Below are 9618 nucleotides of genomic sequence, written 5' to 3' on the forward strand. Positions count from 1 at the left end.
AGAGTATCTTACCTTTCTGGCCATAATGATTATTCAGGGATAATGGCACATGAGCCATTCAGGGGCAATCACAATATACCACAGTATTTTTTTCTATTTTTGAAATACAGAGACAGAAAGAGAGAACATGAGCAAGCAGGAGATGTGCAGAGTAAGATGGAGAGGAAGAGAGAATCTTAGGCAGGCCCCATGCTCAGGGCGGAGCCCGATGTATGGCATGATCTCATGACTAACTTCATGACTGTGAGATCATGACCTGAGCCCAGATCAAGAGTCGGACACTTGGCTGACTGAGCCACCTCGTTGCTCCTACCCCAGAATTTTTATGACAGTTATTAAGTACCATGCTTTTGATTTCTAACAGCTCTACTGAAATATAATTTATATATCAATTCATCCATTTAAAGTGAACAATTCAATGGTTTTTAATATATTCACAGAGTGGTACAACATCATCCCAATCTTTTTTTTTTTTTTTTTAATTTACATCCAAATAGTTAGCATATAATGCAGTAATGATTTCAGGAGTGGAATCCAGTGATTCATCCCATACATATAACGCTCAGTGTTCATCTCAGTGAGTGTCCTCCTTAATGCCCCTTGCCCACTTAGCCCATCCCCTCCCCTACAACTCCTCCAGCAATACGGTTTGTTCTCTGTATTTAAGAGTCTCTTGTGTTTTGTCCCCCTCCTTGTCTATATATATATTATATATATATAATATATATATAATATATATATATACATATATTAAGTATATATATATATATTATATATATATAATTTTTTTTAACGTTTATTTGTTATTGAGAGACAGAGAGAGAGAGAGAGACATAGCATGAGCATGGGAAGGGCAGAGAGAGGAGGAGACACAGAATCTGAAGCAGGCTCCAGGCCCTGAGGTGTCAGCACAGAGCCCGACACAGGGCTCAAACTCATAAACTGCAAGATAATGACCTCAGCCAAAGTCAGACGCTTAACTGAATGAGCCACCCAGGAGCCCCTGTTTTTATATTTTTATATTACTTTTGCTTCCCTTCCCTTATGCTCATCTGTTTTGTATCTTAAATTCCACATATGGGTGAAGTCATATGATATTTGTCTTTCTCTGACTAATTTTGCTTAGCATAATACACTCTAGTTCCATCCTTGTTGCTGAAAATGGCAAGATTTCATTCTTTTTGATTGCTGAACATCATCACAATCTACTTTTAGGACATTTTCAGCATGTCAAAAAGAAATTCTGTACACATTAGCAGCCACTCCCTATTTTCCACATCCTGATTAGCCCTAGGCAAGCACTAATCTACTATCTTTATAAATAGATGTGCCTATTCAGTACATTTCATATAAATGGAATCATACAATATGTGTTGTTTTTGAATGGCTCCTTTCATTTAGCATGCTTTCAAAGCACACCCACACTGTAGCATGTATCAATAATACTTACTTCATTTCTATTTCCTGCCAAGTACTATTCCATTTCACACGCATAATGCATTTTATTTATCCAGTCAACAGTTGATGGATTGTATCCATCTTTTTGGGTTGTATCCATCTTTTATCTCTTAGGAACAATGCTGCTATGAATATTTGTGTACATATGTTTTCATTTCTCTTTATTATGTAGAAGTGGAATTGTTGAGTCATCGGGTAACTCTATGTTTAATCTTTTGGGGAAATGGCAGACTGTTTTTCAAAGCAGCTGCACCATTTTATATTCCTACCAGCAGTGCACAGGGCTTCCAGTTTATCCACATCCTTGCCAACATTTGTTATAATGTCTTTTTGATTACAGCCATCCTAGTGGGGTGAAGTGGCATCTCAGTGTGGTTTTGATTTCATTCCCCTGATGACTAATGATGTTGAGCATCTTTTATATGTATATTTCCTCTTTTTATATCTTCTCTGGAGGCATGTCTATTCAGATCCTTTGCCCATTTTTTAATTGGGCTATTTATCTTTTTATTATTGAGTTGTAAGAATTATTTATAACAAGTTCCTTATCAGATATGTGATATGCAAATATATTCTCCCATTCTGTGGATGTCTTTCTTTATATTTTCTTGATGGTCTTATTTGAAGCACAGAAGTTTTCAATTCTGATGTAGTCCAAATATCCAGTTTTTCTTTTGTTCCATGGGTTTTTGGTATCATATCTTAAAACAAAACAAAACAAAAAAAACCAAAAACAACACAGTCTAATTGAAGGTCCTGAAGATTTACTCCTGTATTTTCTTCTAAGACTTTTCCATTTTTAGCTCTTCAATATGGGTCTTTGATCCACTTGAATTAATTTTTTTAATATGGCATGAGGTAGGGAATACAACTTTATCCTTTTGCATGTGGATGTTCAGTTTTCCTGGCACCATTTGTTGAAAAGATTACTATTTCTCCATTGAATGAATCTGTAACTATGAGGATTCATTTCTGGAGTCAATTCTCTTTCATTGCTCTATATGTCTATCCTTATGTCAGTACTGCTTTGGCTTGGTTACTGTACCTTAGTAGTAAATTTTAAAATCAGGAAGTGAGAATCTTTCAACCTTGCTCACCTTTTCCAGGTTGGTTTTGGATATTTTGGGTCCCTTGAGCTCTCCTTCCTTCCTTCTTTCCTTCCTTCCTTCCTTCCTTCCTTCCTTCCTTCCTTCCTTCCTTCCTCCCTCCCTCCATCTTTCTTTCTTTCTTTCTTTCTTTCTTTCTTTCTTTCTTTCTTTCTTTCTTTCTTTCTTTTTCTTTCATTCTTTCTTTCTAATAAAGATTATTTTTAAGAGCAGTTTCAGGTACACAAAAAAATTAAGAGAAAGTACAGAGATTTCTCCTATATCTCCTGTCTCTACACGTGCATAGTCTCCTCTATTATCAACATCGCTCACCAGAATGGTATATTTGTTACCAAGTATGAACCTACATTGACATATCATAATAACCCCAAGTACATACTTTACATGATGGTTAACTTTTGGTGTTGTACATTCTTGGGTTTGGACAAAGGTATAGTTACATATATATACCAGTGTAATACCATATAGAATATTATCACTGCCCTAAAAACCCTCAGTGCATTGCCTGTTCATTCATTACCCTGGCTGCCCCCCAACCAGGCAAACGTCTTCATTGTCTCCATAGCTTTTTGCCTTTAACAGAAAGTCATATAGCTGGAATCAAAAATGTGTAGCTTTTTCAGATAGGCTTCTAACACTTAGTAATATGCATTTAAGTTTCCTCCATGACTTTTCAGGGCTTGATAGCTCAATTCTTTTTATGCATTCAATAATATCCCATTATCTGGATGTGTCCAGTTTATTTATCCATTTACCTGCCATAGGACATCTTGGTTGCTTCCAAGTTTTCAAAATTATGAATAAAGCTGCTAAAACATCTAAGTACAGGTTACTGTGTGGGCATGTTTTCAGCTACTTTGGGTAATACCAAGAGTGCAACTGCTGGGTCCCATGGTAAAGGTACATTTAGTTTTGTAAGAAACCACCAAACTATCTTCCAAAGTGGCTGTACCATTTTTCATTTCTTTTTTTTAATTTTTCAATGTTTTTATTTATTTTTGAGAGAGAGAGAGACAGACAGACACAGCACGAGCAGTGGAGGAACAGAGAGAGGGGGAGACACAGAATCCGAAGACAGGCTCCAGGCTTTGAGCTAGCTGTCAGCACAGAGCCAGATGTGGGGCTTGAACTCACGAACCATGAGATCGTGACTTGAACCGAAGTCGGATGCTTAACTGACTGAGCCACCCAGGCACGCCATTCATTTTTCTTTCCCACCAGCAAGGCATGAGAATTCCTGTTTGTCCACCCCCTCATCAGAATTTGGTAACACCAGCGTTCCTTCTGGCCATTCTAACATATGTGTAGTGGTATCTCATTATTGGTTTAATTTGCACTTCTCTGATGACATATTATATAAAGCATCTTTTCATATACTTATTTGCCATCTGTACATCTTCCTTGATTAGGTGTCTATTAAAGCCTTGCCCATTTTTTTAAATTTAATGTTTATTTATATTTGAGAGAGAGAGAGCAAGCAGCGGAGGGGCAGAGAGAGAGAGGGAGGGAGATAGAATCCAAAGCAGACTCCAGACTCCGAGTTGCCAGCACAGAGCCCAACACAGGGCTCAAACCCATGAACTGTGAGACCATGGCCTGAGCCAAAGTCGTACGCTTAACTGACTGAGCTACCCAAGCGCCCCAGTCTTTGGCCCACTTTTAAATTAGGTTGCTTCTTAAGAGACTCTTAAAAACTGAGAACAAACTTAGGGTTGATGGGCGGTGGGAGGGAGGGGAGGGTAGGTGATGGGCATTGAAGAGGGTATCTTTTGGGATGAGCACTGGGTGTGGTATGGAAACCAATTTGACAATAAATTTCATATATTAAAAAAAATTAGGTTGCTTCTTATTGTTGAGTTTTAAAGAGTTTTTGGTATATTTTGGATAATAATCCTTTATCGGAAATTTGCAAGTATTCTCTTCCAGCCTATAGCTGGTCTTCCCATTCTCATGATACTGTCTTTCACAGAGCAGAAGCTTTTAAACTGAACAAAGTCCATCTTATCAATGATTTCTTTCATGGATCATGTCTTTGGCATTATATCTAAAAAGCCACCATGGTACCCAAGGTCATCTAGGTCTTCTCCTATGTTATCTTCCAGGAGTTTTATAGTTTTGCATTTTACACTTCAGTATCTGACCCATTTTGAGTTACTTTTTGTGAAGTATGTAAGGTCTGCATCTATATTTATCAGTTTGTATATGGATATCCAGTTGTTCCAGCACCATTCGTTGAAGACACTATCTTTGTTCCATTGTATTGCTCCTCTGTCAAAGATCAGTTGACTGTATTTATGGGGGTCTATTTATAGACTCTCTATTCTGTTCCATTGATCTATTTGTCTATTCTTTTGCCTATACAACTCTGTTTTGATGACTATAGCTTTAGAGTAAGTCTTAAAGCTGCGTAGCATTGGTTACGCAACTTTGTTCTTCTCTTTCAACACTGTATTGGATATTCTGAGCCTTTTGCCTGTCCATAAGAACTTTACAGATTGTTTATATTTGTAAAGTAACTTGGTAGGATTTTGACTGGAATTGAGGTGAATCTATAAATTGTCTTGGGAAGGAGTGACATCTTGACAATATTGAGTCTCCCTATCCTATTAAGGTCCTAAAGCTTACTTTGTAAGATCCATTAAGTACAAAATTAGCTGTTGGGTTTCTTTTTAATCTTTATTTATTTATTTTTGAGAAAGAGTGTGTGAGTAGGGGAGGAGTAGACAGCAGGGGACAGAGGATGTGAAGCAGGCTCTGTGCTAACAGCAGAGAACCCAATGCAGGGCTCAAACTCACAAACCATGAGATCATGACCTGAGCTGAAGCTGGATGCTCATCCAACTGAGCCACCCAGATGTCCCAGTTGTAGGGATTTTTATAGACAGTTTTTTATCAAGTTGATAAGGTTACCTTTAATTCCTAGTTTACTGACAGTTTTTATCATGAATAAATGTTGAAGTCTGTCAAATGTTTTTTCTGCATCTATTATTTTTTTATTTAAAAAAAATTTTTTTTAACAGTTTATTTATTTTTGAGACAGGGTGAGACAGAGCATGAACGGGGGAGGGTTAGAGAGAGAGGGAGACACAGAATCCGAAACAGGCTCCAGGCTCCAAGCTGTCAGCACAGAGCCCGACGTGGGGCTCGAACTCACGGACCGTGAGATCATGACCGGAGCCGAAGTCGGCCGCCCAACCGACTGAGCCACACAGGCGCCCCTGTTTTTTCTGCATCTATTAATAAGATCATGTACTTTTCCTCTTTTAGCCTGTTGATGTGATGGGCTACGCTAATTGACTTTTTAAAACATTTTTTTTAAATGTTCATTTATTTTTGACAGAGAGAGAGAGAGACAGAGACAGAGACAGAGCATGAGTGGGGGAGGGGCAGAGAGCGAGGGAGACACAGAATCTGAAACAGGCTCCAGGCTCCCAGCCGTCAGCACAGAGCCTGACGCAGGGCTTGAACTCACAGACAGCGAGATCATGACCTGAGCTGAAGTTGGATGCCCAACTGACTGAGCCACCCAGGCACCTTGTTAATTGACTTTTTAATGCTGAACCAGCCCCGCATACCTGGGATAAATCCCACTTGGTTATGGTGTATAATATTTTCTATGCTTTTTTGGATTTGATTTGCTAATAATTTGTTGAGGATTTTTGCATCTGTGTTAATGAGAGATAATTAGTCTATAGTTCCCTTATTATCGTTTTGTCTGGTTTTGCATTAGAGCAATGGTGGCCTCATATAATGAGCTAGGAAGTATTCCCTCTTCTTCTATCCTCTGAAAGAGATTGTAGAGAACTGGTATAACTTCGTCCTTAAATGTTTGATAGAATTCACCAGCAAACCCATCTGGCCCTGGTACTTTCTGTTTTTAAGATATTAATTATTGATTCAATTTCTTTAATAGGCACAGGGTTATTCAGATCATCTGTTTCTTCTTGTGTGAGTTTTGATAGTTTGTGTCTTTCAAGGAATCAATCCATGTCATTTAACTTATCAAATTTGTGGTCATAGAAATGTTAGTATTTTTTTTATTAAACTTTTAATGTCCATCAAAATAAATCTGTACTAATGATGTCCCCTTTTTCATTTCTAATAATAGCAATTTGTGTCCTTTCTCTTTTTTATTTAGTTAGCCTGGCTAGAAGTTTACTCACATTATAGTTCCTTGGATTTCTGTATGAATTTTAGGATCAGCTTGTCAATTTCTGCACTGAAGTCAGGTGGGATTTTGCTAAAGACTGCACTGACTATGTAGACAATGTTGAGGACTAATGCCATCTTAACAATATTAAGTCTTTTGATCTATGAACATGAGCTGTCTTTCCATTTAACTCTTCAATTTCTTTCAACGACTCTTACAATTTTCAGAGTACAGATTTTACACTCATTTTGTTAAATTTATTCTTAGGCATTTTATTATTTTTGTCATTATACATGGAATTGTTTTCTTAATCTTATTTTGGGATTGCTCATTGGAAGTGTTTAGAAATACAATTTATTTCTGTGTCTTGGTTTTGTATCTTGCAACCTCACTAAATTTGTTTATTTTTTAAATTTGTATTGATATTTATTTATTTTGGAGGAAGACACTTGGAGTGTGAGTGGGGGAAGGGCAAAGAGAGAGGGAGACAAAATCCGAAGCCAGCTGTCAGCACAGAGCCTGATGCGGGGCCCGAACCCACAAACCATGAGATCATGACCTGAGCTGAAGATGGATGCTTAACCGACTGAGCCACCCAGGCACCCCACTGAATTTGTGTATTAATGCTAATTATTTTTTAAGTTGATTCCTTAGGATTTTCTATATACGATATGAAGTCATTTGACAATAGAGATAGTTTTACTAGATTTTGTCAGTTTTTTTCTGCATCTATTGAGATATTCATGACCTTTTTGTTCTTTATTCTGTTTACATATTATATTACATTAATTGATTTTACTATGTTAAACCAACTTTGTATCCCTGGGGATAATCCCACTTAGCTATAGTGTATAATCCGTTTTTGAGTTGCTGGATTTTCTATGGTAGTATTTGTTGAGGATTTTTCCATCTCATGAATTTTTACATTCATGAGTAATTGGTCTGTAATTGGTCTGACATCTTGTGATGTCACTGCATGGTTTTGGTAACAGGTTAATATGTGGCCTAATAGAGTGAGTTGGGACATATTTACTTCTTTTCTTTCTATTTTTTTTTTTTGAAAGACATTGGAAACAATTTGTATTAATTATTTAAAGGTTTGGTAGAACTCACTGATGAAACCATCTAGTCCTGAGCTGAAGTCGGACGCTCACCAACTGAGCCACCCAGGCGCCCCAAAAGTACTTTCTTACTGTTCGCACAGATTATTAAAGAATAGACGATCAGAACGGTCAGTCTTTACTCTGTAACTTTTGCCTTTGGGGTTCATTCTCTGAAATGACCTCTCCCAGAGGCACCTGGGTGGCTCAATCGGTTGAGCGTCCAGTTTCGGCTCAGGTCATGATCTCACCGTTTGTGAGTTTGAGCCCCACCTCGGGCTCTGTGCTGAGTTGTCATTTTCAAAGTTGTCCATTTCATCTAAGTTATCTAACTGACTATCATACAGTTTTTTATACTGTTGCTTTACAATTCTTTTTATATCACTAATGTTGGTATTCATCTCCCCTCTTTCATTCCTGACTTCAGTAATTTGAGTCTTCTTTTTCTCTCTTGTTCAGTCTAGCTACAGGTTTATCAATTTTGTTGATCTTTTCAAAGAACGAACTTTCAGTTCTGTTGTTATCCTCTATTACTTTTCTATTCTCTACTTCATTATTTTTTACTCTAATCTTTACTATTTCCTTCCTTGCTCTTGCTTGGATTTGGCTTGTTCTTTTTTGAGTGTATCAGGTAGAAGGTTAAAATATTGATTTAAAATCTTTCCTCATTTGTAATGTAGCAGTTTACAACTATAAATGTCCATCTAAGTACTGCTTCAGCGGCTCTCATAAGTTTTGGTATGCTTATTTTCATTTATCTCAAAGTATTTTCTAATTTTTTCTGTAATTTCTTTTTTGGCCCATTGGTTATCTAGGAGTGTGTTGTTTAATTTCCACATTATTTGTGACTTTCCCAAATTTCTTTCTCTTAATGACTTCTAATTTCATTCCACCGTGGTCAGAGAACATACTTTACGTGATTTCAGTCCTTTTTAATTCATTGAGGCTTGTTTTGTGGTGTAACATGTGGTCTGCCATGGAAATGTTCCACATGCACTCAGAAGAACATGTGTTCTACCAGTCTTGGGTGGAGGGCTCTATAGGTATCTGTTGGTCCAATTGCTTTTAAGTGTTGTTCAGGTCTATTTCCTTGTTGATGATCTACCTATTGTAACCCATTATTGAATGTGGGCATTAAAGTCTCCCATTATTATTGGTGGACTGCCTATTTCTCCCTCCAATTCTGTCAGTTTGGGCTTCATGTTGTATATTTATAATTATTATATCTTCTTGGTCGGTTAATGTTTTTAGCATTATAAAATGTGCCTGTTTTCCTCTAGCAATTTTTTTTCAGTTCTGTTCTGTCTGATATTAGTATAGCCACTCCAGCTATCTTGTGGTTGCTGTCTGATTGACATCTTTTTCCATCATTTTGCTTCTAACCTATTTGTATCTTTGAACCTAAGGTATGTTTCCTGTACATAGCACATTATGTTTTTTTTTTTTTATCAACTATCTCTGGCAATTTCTGCCTTTTGATTGGAGTGTTTTATCCACTCTCATTTAATGTTATTGATATAGTTGAATTTATGTCTGTCATTTTACTTTTTGTTCTCAATATGTCTCATGTCTCTTTTGTTCCCGTACTCTTCCTTTACTGCTTTCTTTTGCATTGAGTGGATATTTTCTAATGTAACATTTTAAGATAGTGATTTGTTTTTACCATATTTTTCTTCAGTGATTGCTCCCGGGCTTACCATATATATCTTATCAAAATATGCTTCAGATTTATATTAACTTAATTCCAGTAAGATACACTAATGTCAGTCCTATATAGCTCTATTCTCTTGTCTCCATTTTGTGA

At 36.9% G+C, this 9618-nt stretch overlaps 1 protein-coding gene across 1 annotated transcript in view; it reads right to left on the reverse strand.

Annotated features, from left to right (window-relative positions):
- GXYLT2 (glucoside xylosyltransferase 2) overlaps positions 1–9618 on the reverse strand; it is a 98830-nt gene that overhangs the window by 47720 nt on the left and 41492 nt on the right. The gene's annotated exons all lie outside the window — the stretch shown is intronic.

This window comes from Neofelis nebulosa, chromosome 4 (genome assembly GCF_028018385.1).
Source record: "Neofelis nebulosa isolate mNeoNeb1 chromosome 4, mNeoNeb1.pri, whole genome shotgun sequence".
NCBI lineage: Eukaryota > Metazoa > Chordata > Mammalia > Carnivora > Felidae > Neofelis > Neofelis nebulosa.